Below are 17,989 nucleotides of genomic sequence, written 5' to 3'. Positions count from 1 at the left end.
AATACAAGTCTTCTGCATACTGACATGGTTTGAAATCTATAGTATAGTTTCTGTGCATGCCTTAAAAAAATACTTATATGGACCTCAGTTTTTATAAAATCCTGCGTAGGGCCATGGACTTCAATGCATTCTTCGGCACCTTTAAGCTTTACTGAGGGCCATGCACAGACAGTTTGAGGGACAGTGGTCCAAACCAAAAAAGGGCTAACGTTATGTAGAGGAGGGTGGTACTATTGATATGTTTTTAATAAAACGTGTCTGTAGTGTGTTATAGATGACTAGCATAAGTGCTTATAATGTTATTAACCTCCTAATACCCAAGCTTTGGTTTGGATTTTAGATTTCTTCCAGGTATTTAGGGTTAAGAAGAACAAATAAATATAATAACCAAATATTTTTCTTTGAACATGAAGCAGTGTAATTGTCCACGTATGTGTTCAACAGGTTCCAGTTACACAGAATTAAGTATTATGCTGCTAACAACATAAAAATGTGATGTCCATCCATGAGGTTAAGATAAATATACTTAATAACAAGAATTAAAGTTTGACAAACTGCTAAATATTCTATTATACGACTTACCAGCTGGCTTGGTGGAGATTTGAATCCAGTTGCAATGTTGAATTGCTTTAAGCAGCCTTCCCATCCTTAACCCTCTGTCTACTTTTTTGTGAAGGCATTGTTGGTATGTTTTTTGTGTACAAGTGGGGCCAACAACAGACATTTTGTGTTAGAACCCTACTGAAAAAATCCAGCTAAAACCAGCATCAGCTTATGCTGGTCTTAGCTGGATTTGATCGGGTACATTAATTTGATTAGACTAACTACGTTTGATTTTTATTGTTATTTGCTTGCTAAGTTGTTTTTACTTTTAGAAGACCGAGAGCAAATCATTACAAAAACAAACTACCAAATTACTAATTCAGCGAATCGACAACCGAAATAATGTAATGAACCTAAAGTTACCTGTTAATGCAACGAACTTTGGGAACTCCACTCCAGATTGTGAGAGAGATGCTGCAGAGCGGTCGGGAAAACACGAAGTGGATCATCGGAATCAGTGGATCTTTAGCGGAGCGGTTGAGCCACCTGACTGTTTTTCTTCTTACCATAAAATAACCCAACAGAGTGTAAACATATCGGTTACTACAGTAACCTCGGTTCCCTGAGAGACCAGACGTTATGTGACGTTTTACGTTCTATAATCAATTACGTCATCGTGTCACGTCGTAAGGGACTGTAAACTGTTTGATTTCATTGAATACACTATGTACCCTTCTCACTGATTTTATCTTTGTCAGCCATTGACCTAAATTATTTACTTGCAGAACCCACTGAGATTATAAGAAAATATTTCAATAATTTAATAGCATTTGGAAGTTAAATTTTTATTTTACATTTATTTTTTGTCCGTTTTAAAGTTTTTATGAATGGTATTTTACATTGTTGATATTTTTATATGTCATTAAATTATCATCATTCATAAAACGCATATGTCCATTTTCCAGTTTTGTATATCTTGTAGTGTTGTGTAGTCACATGACATGCAGATTAAGTTTTGATAAGCACAATTAAGCACCATAAAAATAATATGTTTTTATGTATTTTATGAAGAAAAAGTCACCAAACAAACAGCTTGCTTATGTTAGTAGTATACAAACAGCTATTTGAAAAAATATTTTTATAAAAAAAAAAAGTTACAACAGAAAAATACAAACTTCACAAACAAAGAAGCTAAGGATTTATTACAAATGTCCACAACAATCACTAAAAAGATAGTTCACCCAAAAATAAACTCTGTCATCATTTACTTGCATCGTTTAAAAACTATGAGTTTTTTAATTCTGTTAAACACAAAAGAAGATATTTAAATAAAGGATAATAGGAACACAATCAACACTAACTTCCATAGTAGGATAAACAAATACTATAAAAGTCAATGGATCCCGTCAACTGTGTGCTCATCATCATTTATCAAAATGTCTTCTAAATGACATAAAAAAATGCAACAATAATTAATATTATAATTAATTAAACATTTTAAGTACCAACTTTGACAACATTTTCTTGTTGTTATACAAAGCTCTTCTCTATTTATTCACATCACATTCTTGCAGGTCATATACAACTTAAAAGCACACAGTCTGTTAAATAAGCTATTAGGATTCATAATTTTCTAGTAGCTGGTCACTTCAGTACAACATGGTAACCATCATTACTTTCATCTGCAATCACACAGGTAAAAAAGAGAGAACATTAACCAAATACAGTATTATAATAAGCACAAGGACATTATGAATTAAATGTGAATCCATTAATTGGATTGGTGTTTTACATTGTAGCTTGTTATTTAAGACACCTTTAAGAGTCAGATCCATTCAATTGCGACACAATCATATTAAAAACACACTGATTTACTTCATATTTGTATCTATTATAGAAAAGTCCTGCTTATGAAAGCATCTTTTAAGCAGTGGACATCTGGTTAATTTCTCCTGACAAGTACAACCTGACAAACATAAAGCTATCAGAATAGTTGAGATAAGTGTCATGTCCATTAAGTTACCTTTCAAAGTGCTGATTATAAAGCTGGTCTCCTCTGTGAAGTTCTGCACCATCTGAACAAACACATATGTTTTATTATATTCCTGGAGAATTATATTTTCAGGGTCTTTATTTTAAAAATCAGTAACTGGAATGGATTATGGATTATGAGGGAAAGACTGCTTCTAACATGAAAACCTGTGTGTTTTTCAAAGCCATGACTTACATTGATATATTCATTATATAGATTGGCGATCTTCTCAGTGAGCTCAAACACAGTAACATCTGAATGGTTCCTGCATGTCACAGGTATCATAAACAATGTGCTGTCTCTTACCTCCATTAGCCCCTCCCAACCTGATCTCACAGAAATGCGTGAAATGAACACGACCTCTTAACCACGAATTACGTGGTGGTGGCACGGATTGTGTTGAAATTGCGTGTCGGCAGCACGGAAACAAGACCCATACAAAGTCAATGAGGCTATTTTGTCGTGTGGGTGACACGGATTCCCTGGTTTAATAACGTCACACAGTGGGCGGCGGTAAAAGCTATTACGTTGGTCCTTAACTTAATATAAGCAGTGCTATTACGTTGGTCCTGAACATAAAATAAATATAGCCAATTTATTGCAGTGCTATTACGTTTGTCCTGAACATAATACATTCAAAGCATAGATTAAATCGTACTATACCATACGATTTTGCAGAAACGCTCGGGAATTCAGGTGCTGTAAATCCGGTGGACAGGACTCATCTCGTTATAGATCAAGATAATTTATAAAGATCTTTAAGGGTCGGAATATCAGATAGTTGACATAGTTCATATTTTTAATTAAAAAAGTAAAAACGAAATAAGAGGAATAGCATACATTATTGTTGTTGCGGTGTGTCACGTGACAATCATGACCCGTCGCCATGGACACAAGGGGTCGGATATTTAAAGTTAAATATTTTTAACTTCCGCGTGAAATGGTTAGTTTTAAAAATATATATATTCTAAGTAAACAACAACAGCCCAAGTTTAGTAAACATTTTTTTATTGAAACTATAAATAAATATTCTGCATCCTTATTAGGTGTGCCACTGTGGGTGGCTCCCGCACACCCGTGGCTACGCCCCTTCCGTGACCCAAATCTCGTTCGCACATCATCGCGATGTTTATCATCAATTTACAAACCTCGCCCGTCGCCACATCTTTGTGAGTATACCATTAAATTTCTGTTTGTTCGATATTAAATTCAGTATGTGTTTTTTATTAATCCAGATTGGCTTCTAAATGTTGTCTGAATTGTATTGATCATCTATATTACATTCTTTTTGTTCACAATAAGTTCAACACAACACATAATCAAGTAGTGGGTGATTAGAGCGTGATTAAAAGTCACGTTATGTTACTTACCATTAACGTAACGTGACAGACCCTCGATCATTGTATTATATTCATATTTTTGGAATTAACTACCAATGTACTTCTACTGTGGTATTTTGTGTTTATAGTACACAAATCGTACCATGTTTCTACCGCAGTTAGTTTACTTCTACTGTGGTGTTTTGTAGTACAGTAACAGTACCCTGCTGAAAAAAACAGCATCAAACCACCATGGGAATTATGCTGGTCTATGCTGGTGGTCACTAGCAAATCAGCACCAAAACACAACATATTCTGGTCTTGTTGGTATGCTGTTTTTTTCAGCAGGGTAAACCTTATGCTTTTACCACAGTAGTTCAGCCTTTTTATACATAGTAAATAACAGTAACAACAACATCAAATGTATTAAAAGAATGGTGTACAATTCAGAAATCTTTAGACATTCAGATCCTTCTTTTTTGGTCAGTTTTATTCTGTTGCCGTTTTATTTATCTTATTATATAGTCTTATTATAGTGGGCAGATCTTGGGGTTTGTTGTAAATAGTTATACACATACAATGTTTAGTAAATAAAGAATAAAAAATCCAAAATTTGTAATTCACAATTTTTTTTGTCTTGCAGTTTCTTCACATACATCTCATACTCCTCCATCTACACTCTTCACAACATTTAAACCAACGGCTCTTTTAACAGCCATCACTTGCAAAAGCTCTCCTAAAGCAGCTGATGGCGATTTACTTCTAATCACAGAACCGGCTTTACTGATGAAACACGCATGAGAATCGCAGACGATTTTTTTGCACAGTGAGTGAGTGAGTTGGAGAGTTAGTGAGGGACACACACACACACACACACACACACACACACACACATACACACTCTCTCTCTCTCTCTGTTTGTCCCTCTTTCAATTTGTTTTGCCTATTTCTATTTGCATTCTTCATTCTTTCAATATGGCATCTTCAGGTTTCGACCAGTTATGTCAGGAAGCTGCAACTATTTCAAAGCATCTTGAAATGAAAGCTGACAATGCTGAACTTGAAGCAGCTACCAGAGAGGCTGAAGAAATTCTACAAATGTTCAATCCTCCACTGGTAAAGTTAAATACATTTCAGTTTTCTTCTTCATTTGGTTAATTTTTTATTTACACTTAAGTTGCTTTAATAAATGTATATTTTTATCTGTTCATAGATTTCCAAGTCCTTACTTTCAGTCACTGTTAGCATTTTATTTTAACATGTTTATTTTTTTCAGCTGAAAAAGAAGACCAAACAAGCGATTTCCTGGACTCGACAGACACAGTGAACTTTGCACTGCATTTCAAAGGTAATATTGGTTATATAAGATATCCGTATATCCACAGAAATGGACTCAGGTCCGTAATAGTGCCAATGTACATAATATAGTTTTATAAAATTGATTGATTGATTGTCTTTTGTTACATCTGTAGCCAGCTTCTCAGCCGCAACACCGAGAACCAGAGTTGAGGTCAATGTACTGCTGAGAAAAGTGCAAGATCTGTTTAACCAAAAATATAGTAAGCATATGTTCAAACACTTTTTAAGTCTTGATAACCTAATATACCTTCATGTTTTCATGGCATTATTATCAAATCAATAACTTATTTGTGTCCATCAACCATGAGATTATGACACATTACCGACTGTTTACAGCCTGTACACTGGATATTAACAGGATGGGAGAGTCACAATTGTCCAACTGTGTTACAATGTGTAACATGTACATGCATGTGTTTGCCCGTGTCTTTCAGAGGATGCCAGAGGTACTGGAAGGCTCCCCTGGTAAATCAAGGCATGACAGTTAAAGTTGCAGGACTGCCCAACAGCCTCAAAAAACCATCCTATTATGGAAGGAAGCAGTTGGAGGCCATTTTGCAAGCTGCTGAGGAGATTTCATTTGAAATCAGTAAGTGAGATTAACAGTGGTTTTGTTTCTCCAGCTCAGTTTCGGCAGATCATTTGGCTCTTTGCAAAGTGGGAAAAATAAGTTAACTAAACAATAATACGGGCCTACATTTGAGTCTTTGTATAGTGCAGCAGTGGTTGGGTTAATTTTTGACCCATAACGAGTAAATATTGGATAGGTCAAATGCTGGATTGTTGTTTTGCAACCATGGGGTAATAAAAACCCAGGAGTTGGGTTAAAACAACCCAGCATTGGGCCAATGTTAACCCAGTGGTGTTCTGTCCAATATTTACACAACATGCATAAAAAAAGAACCCAGACATTTTTATAGTGTGGGCCACTATATTTCTCCATGTCCCCTCACCCCAACCAGTCGAGGCAAATGGCTGCCCATTCTGAACCATGGTTCTGCTCGAGGTTGCTGCATATTAAAAGGAAGTTGCCACTCCACTCTCAGAAAAAAAAGGTATAAAAGTTGTACCTTTTTGTCACTGGTACACTACCTTTTAAAATGGTGCTAAAATGTACCATTTAGGTACAGATATGTACCTATGAGGTACAAGCATGTAGCTTGGCGGTATCAATGTATACCTTTTATGTACAAAAGTGTACTTTTTGAAAAGGTACTGCCCCAATGTCAACTTTTGTATCTTCATGTACCTTTTTCTGAGAGTTTGTAGCCTAATAATATAAAGAGTACAGTTTGTGCTAGACCTACTCTGTTTGAAAAGTGCTGTGAGGTAACTTTGTTATGAATTGGCACTTTAAAAATTAAATGTAATTCAATTGAAACAGATTACGGTTATAGATTCTGTATGTGTCTATGATAGTTTGTAAGGGATGTAACACTATTTCTCAGTTGCAGTTTCCTCATTAAAGTGGACACATTTTCTAAAAAGGCCCCTCTCCAGAATATCCTATAGCTGTTTAGTTGAATTTGACGAGTGATTGTGATGGCCCTTGGCAACAGTTGAATTTTATCTATAAAATAATATTTCTTCATTAATACTGCTGTGTGATGCAGAAAGACCAGTTATTTGTTATGCTTCTAAGTGTTTCTTTTTTCCCTATACATGAATTAGATGCAGCACAATGCAACTCCACTGACAAAGCAGAAGGAATGTTAGAGGCGATGGACGCAGAAGGTACGCTGAGTTGTTTTTATTTTATCTTTAAATAAATATATAACATTAAACTTAAGAAGCATAGTTTACTAGATATGTAATTTTGGTCATTACACTGTACATTTCACCACTGTATACATTATTAAAACAATAATCAAATCAAAAGATGAAATCTGTGTGTGATCGTTTAATATCTTCAAATCAACAGACACAGCAGATGTTGCCCAGAAATTTTAGAGGGCATGTGTGAAAATGGTATTTCTTTTCATTGTAATACATTTTGAATGGTATTGCTTAAGTTCAAGCTTAATTAAAACTACTCTTCTGAAAAGTCTGCCATTGACATTGGACACAAAGAGAAAAGCTCACTTGTATGGAAATTACAATTTATATATACAATATTTCTTCAGGTGACATTTAACATCTTTTATAGACCATTTTGCAAGATGTAAACAACACTGGTCCAGAAGCACTTCCTGTATCAGTTTCTTAACACAACATAAACGTTGGGATAAAATACAACCAAAAGGACATATAAAACTTATCTTAAAAAACTTTTTGATTGTTTTCTTTATGTGTGAAATAAAGAAAACAGTCACAAACTGAAACAGGAAGTGTTTCTGGACCAGTGTTGTTTACATCTTGCAAAATGGTCTATATGTTTGGTATTCTGATATTTTACACTTTGAATTGGCTGTTGATATTAAGATGCAAACCATGAATGGTACTGTATCTGTATTTAACCTACAATTTACTAATTAACTATTGACAGTATAATTGTTGACACATTGCATTATGAATTAGATTCAAACGTTGTATTAAGAAAGTTGTTATTATGTTTTATGTTCTACAGAGCTGGAAGAACAGTCCTCAGAAACAGCCACCGCTGTAGCTATCGTGATGACTGCAGATTAAGGTATCTTTTCAAATTGTGCTGATTTTTATGTCCCATTGAGAATAATAAGCTCTTCCTCAAAGTAGACTAGGCCAAGTAGACCTGGTTTGGTAGCTTCAACAGATTACAATACTTTAACAAGAACAGATATTGGAATAGAACCAGAGACCAATCCACTACACAGTGACACATTGTGACAAATCAGCCTCCAATTCTTTCATTTAGGATCTAACAGCATTAAACTAGATTCACTTTGTAAGTCTTTCAAGGTGCAGTTTCCAGGCAGAACGTGCAGAATACATTAACAGAGTTCTGTACATACATCTTTGACCTAATGTATAAAAACATCTTAAAGGGTGTTGTCCAGGACATTGTCTTAAATTACAAACAGAGCACACCAAAAATTGCTTTTAAAATGATGCTCCTGTGTACAAGCCTATGAATGGCTAGAACAGGCCAACCAGTGGCGGCTCGTGACTGCACTTCCGAGGATGCGCTAATTCATAATAAGTGTTCGGATTGTCACGTGTGTGGTTACCTTTTCCAAAATATGTGTCATGCGTGTGGAGAGATCCTGTGTGCATCACGTGTTTTGTCAAAATATGTGCCTGCTGGAGACGCGTCAAAACCGTTTATGATAAAAGAGACACTCGCGTTCCCTAAATACACGCAAGACACTCCCTTAACAGTAAACTCTGATTACGCATGAGATTGTGCTAATATCTGGCACACGCGAGCGTCTCCGTTCCAGTTCAAGGCAGCAGGCACTTATTTTGGTATGACACGTGATGCACACACGATCTCTCAAAGCGCAGAACACATATTTTGAAATGACGAACCACACACATGACAAGCTACGTGCATGTTATGACGAACTTCGCATCGTGAGCTTCAAAAAAAAGAAGTCACCAGCCGCCACTGAGGCCAACCTACGACTGTATGAGTTATGGCATTACAGTTAGTAATGCTAAAGCTGAAGAATAAAGTGGTGGTGAGATTTTTTAAAATTGAGTTACACTTCTGAATCATGTTTGATTTACATACATTTCTGAAATGGAAAACCCAAAGTTTTCCTTGTTTCTGCTTTCTGAAATTTGCCTCAGGAATTCTTCTTTGTTGACCTGTTTGTATCTTATGATTGAGTGTCAGCAATACCCACATTTTAATTTGACAATAGTTACAAATGGATAAACTGCCTTTGAAATGTTACTTAAAATATGCTCATGAGTATTAATTTCAACTAACTGGCTTGACTTAAATATATTTGTTTTGATAGATGGAGGCCATTTGTGCTGTGTCTGCCGCTTCCTTTTCGATGACAGGAAGAAGAATGCTTCAGAGAAGTGGTGTTTATGGTCACAGTGCACAGTGTGCCAATCATGGTCACACACTGCATGTCAAGACACCATGCAAACAGCCTGTAGCGCTGCATCAGTGATAGGAAATATGCTAGTTACACAAGATGTTTTATGTTTTAACTTTGAGTTGTTTTTATTTTGTTCATGACCCCATCCCTACAAACACACACACATATTTTTTTTATTTTTATGTATTAGGTGCAATTTAATTTTTTTCATGCAAATGTATTGTAATGATTACACTTATAAGAATAAAACAGATTTTTAATTCACTCTAATTTTTATTTATTGTTGTCATTTGTTGGCACCATAAGTGTGGTCCCTTTACCTGGGACATGTGGGGACCAATTAATATCTATTGTACTGAATTTAGGCCACAGGTTGTAAATGATAAGTAGCCTATTGTTTCATCTTTTATCAATGGTTCGGTATGGTTGGGTGTTGGCAAGGACCTCACCATACTTTTCAATACAGTGAGTCAAAGATCGATTTCATGTTATGGTTAAATACTTTACATAACTTTTACAACTTTTTCGCAGTCTTGTTGTCACTGAGAGGTATTTGGCAAATTTGATATCGAAAAGTGGGTTTATGTCAGAGCAGTAGTGATACCTGTGGATACTTTGATATACAACTGAACAGTACAATTTAAATATAATGGTTGCTATGAACGATGATGAGGATGATGATGTTATGTGTATCTGCTTTATCAAAGTGATTTTCCTCCATCATACAGATGAAGTTGAAGCAAATCTCTATTACCACATTTAATGTTATTAAAAGAACCATCATGACAGAAATATATATTTATAAATGAATTTGGAAATAATACAAAAAAAAATAAAAAATGAGACCAGAAACACATCATGAGTTAAAAAACTGGCTATGCTCAGTTGTAAGGACTTTTTAAATGATTAAGTAATTTCACATTATGTGTCATTTTGTGTTTTAAATTAAAGTGACAACACAAGTAACAAAATTTGGTGTTCCAATAATAAAACTGATTGTGTTGTTTTAACACATCTGTTTTTAAAGTGTATTTATTACTGTACAGTATGCTGTAGCATTCATTAAGACAGTTTTAAATAATATAAACTGTATACTACACTTTACTATAGTATGGGTATTTACTATAAATTACTTTAGTACTTTTTATGTGGGCAGAATTTTTATGACTGGACTGACACCTGATCCACATACATTCACGATATAGTTTGCATACTGCTCAGGCCTGTCTTTCTGCTTACAAAGAAGGAACATGAAACAATACATAGGCTTCCTATACTGTATTTGGCACACATAGCTAAAATGTTTCTCAGTGACAGTGACAGGTTTGGAAGGAGGGGAATGGTACTCTAATGGATAAACTAAATAGGCCTGTTTGCCATTTTTAGTTGAGTTCAAAAGAAAACATTTAAACAAAATAAATAGGCTACAAAAGGTGCAAGAGAGCATACATTATGTACATTATGTAGCAAACATTGTGTATAATGTTTGCTAATCTGGGTTTTGACAACCAATAGGCCTAATAATCATCTACTAGCCTACAATCGTAGATGACTACCCATCAGACTATGTTCTTATTTATTAATGGTACCTGAATGTTTTTAATTTAATTATAGCAGCATTAACATAAATAGATAAGCCTATGCATAAAAGCCCAAACAGAAATGCACAGTTTGTGTGTGTGGCCAACACCAGGTATTCATCAAGGTATGGGGTCTGTTTACACAGCCAGAAACAAACAAACAGCTTTATTTTATCTAAATCTAACCTTATTGAGCTCTCAAAGTCTCTGAAACTACACCTGAGATGGCTTGTGTACTTGAAATGAGAACATGAAAAGTTTGTTGTAGAGCTAAGCCTAATACATCGTTAGAAAGGTCTTGACCTGCAGAATAAGATATGTCAGTATAAAGAATCTACATGGCTCCTGCTTTGAAATACGGACCTTTGAAACATCACTTTGGTGCATTTTTGAAGGCTTATAATAAGGCAACAAAAGGGGCTATAGACATGGGACAAACTCTTAATTAGAGATCTTGGCCTCAGTTATAATGTCAATGTAGTCAACAACTTGGGACACTGTTAAATATGGTTAAAATTAATTTAAACCTATTTAACAATTAAATATTTAAAAATCTGATTGTATAAGTGTGTTAACAATACCCCTAAACACCTTACTGTACTCTCAACTCACTATTTACAACCTCCAATTATAAGAAAAACACAAATGTTTAATAAAAACTACAATTCCCTACATGTGTGTAATGCAGCTTGATACAAATTAGCATTAAAATTGTAGTTTTTCTAGTTTGCAAAGTAGGGCTGTAAAAACATATATCTACTGAATATATAAACACCTAGTTCAGACAAACTATTAATTATGCTGCATCTAGATGATCTACGTTAAGAAAATGTAAAAAAAGTTTTTTTTTTTTTAGATATTTTAGCAGAAACAGTGTTTTTTTGCTAGATGGGATACAGCTACGCAATTTAGGGTTATGTTTGGGGTAGAATTCGGATGGAAACAGCGGATCTGTCTAGATGTGATGCAACTTGTCTTAAATCGCGTGAAATGTTTGGTTTGGGGTTAGGTTTTGGGGATAGGATTTGGATAATAACAGCGCTCATCCGCGAGATTTTGCTGTTGCTGTATCCCTTCTAGCCACAACGCCGAAACAGCAGAACACGCAAACCCCGCCTTCAACACAATGCATTTCCGTAGCCTTCTGCTACCAAAAAACGAATTTCTCAAAATCGAGAATGAGAAATTGTTGAAAATTATCATATTGTTGAGTTATCAAATTTTGTTTTCTGTAGGAAAATGTTAAATGTCATTTAAAAAGAAAACACGTCATGCAGGCTACGTTTCAGTGATAGCAGCCTCATAGCAACCACCATAGCAACGAACTATATAATACTAAAGGTAATATAATGGGAAGAAAAAAGTATTAATCCACATCAACTTAGTTCGGGAGAATTTTAAGACAATATAATGGTTATGTAAGAACCTACTGTATGTGGCAGTCTTGTGGATTATGACTGTAAAATCATTGTATAAGTCATTTATTAAGTTCATCACTATTCATTGACCTCTAAAGTGTGCTGTGACAATAGCTGAAATCATGACTATAACTCATTGTGGAAAACATTTTATTTTTTTACAAACTTTTACAGTATTTGTTTCAAAGGATTCAAGATTCAATACTTTGTCATTTTAACTTAGCTCACAAAAACAAAACACCTTACACACATTGACCACATTTTTACATTACAGTAAATAAGTAACATCACAATGGTAAACACACAATTTTGTCCTCACACAGACTAGTGTGAATATGTGTGCTTAAAAACAGTACCTACGCTTTAAAATAAATCAGACCTAGAAAAACATCATGTTTGCACAAGTAAGGCGAACATTATATTACACCACCATAAAGGTTTCTATGATATGCTGCAACATATACTATACATTTTACATCTTTCTTTTTACAGAATACAATATCAGACTAGAAATTAACAAAAAATCTGTAGTGCTAGTTATCATATTTATCCACATTTTCATCATTATCACTCTTATCATTGTATACCAGTGTCTGTATGCTTGGCATGGGGAGGGCCTGACACAAGTGGGGGTTGTCTGCAGGAACAATGTCCGATAGATGTGGGTGAAACATCACAATGGCTTGATGTAGTTTTCTTTCCAGCTGTTGGAGGTGTTGAATGAGAGCAGCTTTTGCACCAGGCTGCTCAGTGTCTTTGATGTTAGAGCCCAAATGTTAGAGGCCTGCTGCTGATGGGGTGTTCAGTTAGGGGCCAGTCACACCAAAAGCGCTTTAAACGCTTGCAAAAAAAGAGCAGTGCGACGTGGCTTTTCATATTGCTAAGCAACCACCGAGTCAGCTGTCTTGTCAATCAAATATTGAAGCGTGAGCGCTCTTTTGCTGTTAACCGTCATATTAGCAGAAACTTTAAAAAGAGGGCGCTTGCTCTGACCTTGTTTGAGGGTGAGAGGTGCACAAACACGCAGGAGAGAGTGAGCCAGTGGAGTCCGGTTTTTCAAAGCAACTGTAAACTTCACTCACCACAACGTAAGGCCCGGCTCTCCCCTCATTTGATTGGACAATGGAAAGACCCGAATGACGTCGGGCTCTTCTCCGCTCTCAGCGCTCCTTCAAAAACGCGTGCGCGGCAGGCGGCAAAAAAACGCGAGGCGCTCGGCGCACATAAACAGCGCGTAAACGCGCCCTGCCTATAGAATATCATTCAAAAAAGGCGCCTGCAACTGCCATAAACGCTTTTGGTGTGACTGGCCCCTTAGACCACTTGGCCACTTTTCCTCAGCTGCCCGAGTCTTCATATGTAAGGCATCAATCCCTCGCCTTTTTAGACTCCTCGAAACATCATCTTCTTCAATCTAGAAGACAAAAGAAAACAAAATGCTATGTTATGTTACCAGGTGGTTTCTAATATGATTTGCAGGTAGTTAGTTTGTCAGATGGTTACTAGAGTGACTGCTGTGTGGTTACTAGGGTTAAGTAACTATACTTACAGTGTCATTAAAGCAGAAGTAGACATGCCAAGAGGGATCACATGATTCCTGAAAATCAATTGGAGAGTCTAATGGCAATGGCCTGCCCATCTGAAGCAAAGCTAGGAAACACACATGCAAAATGTATTAATTTTCATTATAGTCCTTTTTAAGTTCAAACCTATAATGTCATATTGTATCTACTTATCCACTTTTAGCACTATACCTGGATATATTCTTCTCAGGTGGAGGACGACTGCTCTCTCCCTTGATTCAGTTCTAGCCTTACAGTTGGACTCTGAGCTCACGGTCCACATCTTTAAGGGTAGACTGGAAGTTTGAATCAGACTCTTGCCATCTTCTCCCAATACGGTATTTTTCCTCAATGTTCAGCAGAGTCCTCAATTCTACAATGGTTAGCAAATAATTTGTATTAAACGTTATGTACACACTTGATCAGAGAACAGTAACAGACAGATTACTGTTTCACCCTTTTTGTGTGACTCACGAGTCCCATATCTACACATTACAAAATATACAGCACAAAAGTTAAGTAGCTAGCAAGCAGAAAGCATTACCGTGGTACACCCAACCAAACATATGTTACAAGTAAGGCCTTGGTGGTAATAGATTACTAATTACACCACATGAAAATTTGCAATAATACTGCAATACTTTAATTTATAACCACCGGTGACAGTTTCCTTCAAAACTATGCCATTACTATAATCACACGTTGAAGCACATCAGCAACACCGTTTTTCAATATTTTACTACAGAGCTATTCAGATCTTACCCTGGAGGGCCAGAGTACTGCATAGTTAAGCTCCAACCCTGATCAAACACACCTGAGCAAGCTAATCAAGGGTTTCATGATCACTAGAAAATCACAGGTAGTTAATGGTACATGAACTCTGTAGTGCTCCAGGCCTCCAGGGTAAGATTTGAATAGCCCTGTTTTACTATGTTCTTACCACAACTTAGACGAATTATACATACCTCTTTTTTCAATGCGTGCACTTTTAGTCTTTGTACAGCGCCTTGTGAATGTATTAGCGTTTAGCCTAGCCCCATTCATCCATATGGCTCCAAACAGGGATGAATTTAGAAGCCACCAAACACTTCCATGTATTTACAGTGGTGTCCAAGTATGGTGGCACAAAATAAAACTTTTGTTTGGAGCCATAGAAATGAATGGGGCTAGGCTAAATGCCAACACATTCACGGAGTGCTTAACAAAGACTAAAAGTGCATGCATTGAATAAAGATAGGTATGTATTAATTCATCTAAGTTGAGCTAAGAACATAGTAAAATATTGAAAAACGGTGGTGTTTTCCTTTAAAGACGTCTGTAATTACCAAAGTCTTACATAAAAACATTAAACTCTTACTTGAACTTGTAGAACTGAATCAGTCTGATGATGTAGTCCCTTTTCCATCTACAGACAGTGTCTGAAGAAAAGACGACATTACTACCACTCTAATAAAGTCAGTAATTTCATGTTACTTCTTAACATGATTATATTTTATTACTGTACACGGAAGGGTAAGTATTACATTTGCAATATTCTTTGTTAATAGTATTCATGACATTCTTACAGTATTTAAGACTTTAACTTCAGTTCCTTACTTATTGGTTTCTGTTGGGCTAGCTTTTTTCCATCTCTCCATGTCTCCTTCAGAAATCAACACTATACAACAACAATAACAGAAAACAAGACACACATCAATCCTAAATACTCTAGTGCAAAATGCACTTATAAATGGAATGTAATATTCTCCCATCTACAACTAATTATTACCTGCTTCTTATGTGCATTGTTTACCTGGTGCCTCTCTGATGAGATATCTTCTTGAGCAATATTTTCTCTGCTTTGTCTACTCTTTGCAGGAGCTGCACCTCTGAAAAGACAGTTTAATCTACTTATAGTATGCTTACCATTTTTTGTGTGATCGACTTCACTCCAGAAAATATAAAAATGTATAAACAGTGAACCACCAGCACAGAATTTTGAAAGGTTATACAGCAGTAGACACACCTAGGTCAGTTGATTTCCTCCGTCAAGGCGGACATCAGTCAGTAGGTCAAGGCGATGAGATGGAGTCATCTCCTTTGTGACTCTGGCAAATCTTTGGAGGAAAGACCACAGCCTTTTCATTCCTTCCCCGTCTGTGAGCCCAAACCCATCAAGCCATCTGGTACTGTACTTGATCTAGGATTAAAGCAAAGTGGTAAAATATCACATAATGTACACAAAGCATGACCCTACTGCTTATAGTGATCTTATGGTATTTTATCTTCTAATTTGTAAAAATAGCAAAGCTGTTCTTTTTATTACTTTATATTAATGTTATTATTATACAAATTAGGTAATATGCATAAAAAGAAACAAAGGAAACCAATTTGGTTATAACAATCCTCTGCTTATAGTGATTAGTTTGACCCAGACAGATTTGACATAAACAGTTTCCACTGGATTGTCTTACACATTGCATCTGAAACAAGTTTAGACAAACGTCAGGTTGGAAAAATGTTAGATTAAAGATTATTTTAGGCATTTCTGGCTAATTTCAGCTTTGCAGTGCATAGACAGGACAAATTGAGGCCAAACAGGGAGTGAATGATGTGTGTTATATATCCTGATATCCCTATAAAGTCAATTAATTACCTGGCGGGGCAATTTGTGTCCATAAACATGAAATGCTGGTACGGCCAAGGCAATGTTGTGTGATATGCCCTCCCCTGATTTCTGATTGAACATAGTATGACATAAATAAGTTAAAGGTTTTTTCTTAAAAACAATAATTCAGTTTTACACAAAAAAAAGGGTACTTACCTGCAAATGTGAGGCAACAACACAGGCAATGTAACAGACTACTCGCAGGTGTATGTTCTTTTTCTCACATCTTTGAAGTAGTGCATCAATGACATACAGGGGATAGGCTAATCTATTTCAACACAAAAATGTGAATGACAAAACATAACTGTGGAAATGCATCATCACAGTCTGTGAAAAAAGACCATTATAATACAAAGAACTTTTCAATTGGTAAATGCATGTGTACAAATAAATACCTCTTGATGGTCGATGGTCGACTTACGGTCGAATGGAACGCACCTTGAGTGAGTTGGAGAGTGAGTGAGTGAGTGAGTAGGAGAGCTTTTGCAAGTGATGGCTGTTAAAAGAGCCGTTGGTTTAAATGTTGTGAAGAGTGTAGATGGAGGAGTATGAGATGTATGTGAAGAAACTGCAAGACAAAAAAAATTGTGAATTACAAATTTTGGATTTTTTTTTATTCTTTATTTACTAAACATTGTATGTGTATAACTATTTACAACAAACCCCAAGATCCGCCCACTATCATAAGACTATATAATAAGATAAATAAATAAATAAAACGGCCATAGAATAAAACTGACCAAAAAAAAGAAGGATCTGAATGTCTAAAGATTTCTGAATTGTACATCAAATGTATTAAAAGCATGGTGTTGTTGTTACTGTTTTTTACTATGTATAAAAATGCTGAGCTACTGTGGTAAAAGCATAAGGTTTACTGTTACTGTACTACAAAATACCACAGTAGAAGTAGACTAACTGCGGTAAAAACATGGTACGATTTGTGTACTATAAACACAAAATACCACAGTAGAAGTACATTGGTAGTTAATTCCAAAAATATGAATATAATACAATGATCGAGGGTCTGTCACGTTACGTTAATGGTGAGTAACATAACGTGACTTTTAATCACGCTCTAATCACCCACTACTTGATTATGTGTTGTGTTGAACTTATTGTGAACAAAAAGAATGTAATATAGATGATCAATACAATTCAGACAACATTTAGAAGCCGATCTGGATTAATAAAAAACACATAATGAATTTAATATCGAACAAACAGAAATTTAATGGTATACTCACAAAGATGTGGCGACTGGCGAGGTTTGTAAATTGACGATAAACATCGCGATGATGTGCGAACGAGATTTGGGTCACGGCAGGGGCGTAGCCACGGGTGTGCAAGAGCCACCCACGTGGCACACCTAATGGATGCAGAATATTTATTTATAGTTTCAATAAAAAAAATGTTTACTAAACTTGGGCTGTTGTTGTTTACTTAGAATATATATATATTTAAAATTAACCATTTCACGCGTAAGTTAAAAATATTTAACTTTAAATATCCGACCCCTTGTGTCCATGGCGACGGGTCATGATTGTCACGTGACACA

General features: G+C 35.7%; 1 long non-coding RNA gene across 3 annotated transcripts; it reads right to left on the bottom strand.

Annotated features, from left to right (window-relative positions):
* Positions 1-13,833: 13,833 nt before the first annotated feature.
* On the bottom strand, positions 13,834-17,791 carry LOC135719178 (uncharacterized). Of its 3 annotated transcripts, none has more exons than XR_010521027.2 (10): positions 17,679-17,791; positions 16,830-17,002; positions 16,591-16,702; positions 16,423-16,503; positions 15,793-15,966; positions 15,556-15,655; positions 15,384-15,444; positions 15,145-15,205; positions 13,980-14,160; positions 13,834-13,875 (listed from the first exon to the last, which is right to left on the bottom strand). It is a non-coding gene; the product is annotated as an uncharacterized lncRNA (long non-coding RNA). The 3 variants fall into 3 exon arrangements; XR_010521025.2 differs by having other exon boundaries at positions 15,580-15,655; XR_010521026.2 differs by having other exon boundaries at positions 15,580-15,655; positions 16,873-17,002.
* Between the last annotated feature and the right edge of the window lie 198 nt (positions 17,792-17,989).

Source organism: Paramisgurnus dabryanus, chromosome 14 (assembly GCF_030506205.2).
Source record: "Paramisgurnus dabryanus chromosome 14, PD_genome_1.1, whole genome shotgun sequence".
NCBI lineage: Eukaryota > Metazoa > Chordata > Actinopteri > Cypriniformes > Cobitidae > Paramisgurnus > Paramisgurnus dabryanus.
This window is presented reverse-complemented; position numbering and strand designations above follow the sequence as displayed.